General features: G+C 35.1%; 1 pseudogene; it reads left to right on the plus strand.

Annotated features, from left to right (window-relative positions):
- Positions 1-761: 761 nt before the first annotated feature.
- On the plus strand, positions 762-856 carry LOC133065014 (U2 spliceosomal RNA; annotated as a pseudogene).
- Positions 857-1,142: the final 286 nt, after the last annotated feature.

A 1,142-nucleotide genomic window follows, 5' to 3' on the forward strand; every position in this document is an offset into this window, starting at 1 on the left:
AGTTGGAAGCAGGTAGGCTTTGAATCAGAGAAGAAAAGGCAACATTACTATCTGAGTGGATTTGTTGTTTTAGTCACTGAATAATCAGATAGTTGAATTACAAAATGAACTCTTAGGGCTGTGAAAGGTCCTTTATTTCCTGCTTTTATTCAATTTAATGCAATGTATCAAAGAATCATGGTATATATTAGTATTTTCTTCTATTATATGCTTCTTTTTTTTTTCATTTATTTTTATTAGTTGGAGGCTAATTACTTTACAATATTGTAGTGGTTTTTGCCATACACTGACATGAATCAGCCATGGATTTACATGTGTTCCCCATCCAGATAACCCCTCCCACCTCACTCCCCATCCCATCCCTCTGGGTCTTCCCAGTGCACCAGCCCTGAGCACTTGTCTCATGCATCCAACCTGGGCTGGTGGTCTGTTTCACACTTGGTAATGTACTTGTTTCAATGTTATTCTCTCAGATCATCCCACCCTCACCTTCTCCCACAGAGTCCAAAAGTCTGTTCTATACATCTGTGTCTCTTTTTCTGTCTTTTAAATAGGGTTATCATTACCATCTTTTAAAATTCTATATATATATACATTAGTCTACTGTATTGGTATTTATCTTTCTGGCTTACTTCACTCTGTATAATGGGCTCCAGTTTCATCCATCTCATTAGAACTGATTCAAATGTATTCTTTTTTAACGACTGAGTAATATTCCACTGTGTATATGTACCATGGCTTTCTTATCCATTCGTCTGCTGATGGGCATCTAGGTCCTTTTGTCTAAGATCAAGTGTAGTATCTGTTCTTATCAGTTTAATACATGCTTTTAATAATAAAATGCATGATACCTCTATGTTCATTTTATAAAAGGTAAATTATCCTATATACTAGAAATATAGAAGCTTTAGTGTAAGAAAAGGCTTATAGAAAACAAAAAGGAATAATAATTCCAAACTTTTGCAGTGGCAAGTTTCTCTTATTATCTCGATAGATACTTCCTCCTTAGAAGATAAACTGTTATAGTCTGCTCCTGTTTACCTTGGTTACTAAGACCATATAACGATAGCCAAGAAAGAATTGCCTCATGCTCTTAAATGAGGTTTGGGATTATCTTTTACTGAATACTAGGCGTTTATCAG

Source organism: Dama dama, chromosome 1, assembly GCF_033118175.1.
Source record: "Dama dama isolate Ldn47 chromosome 1, ASM3311817v1, whole genome shotgun sequence".
Lineage (NCBI taxonomy): Eukaryota > Metazoa > Chordata > Mammalia > Artiodactyla > Cervidae > Dama > Dama dama.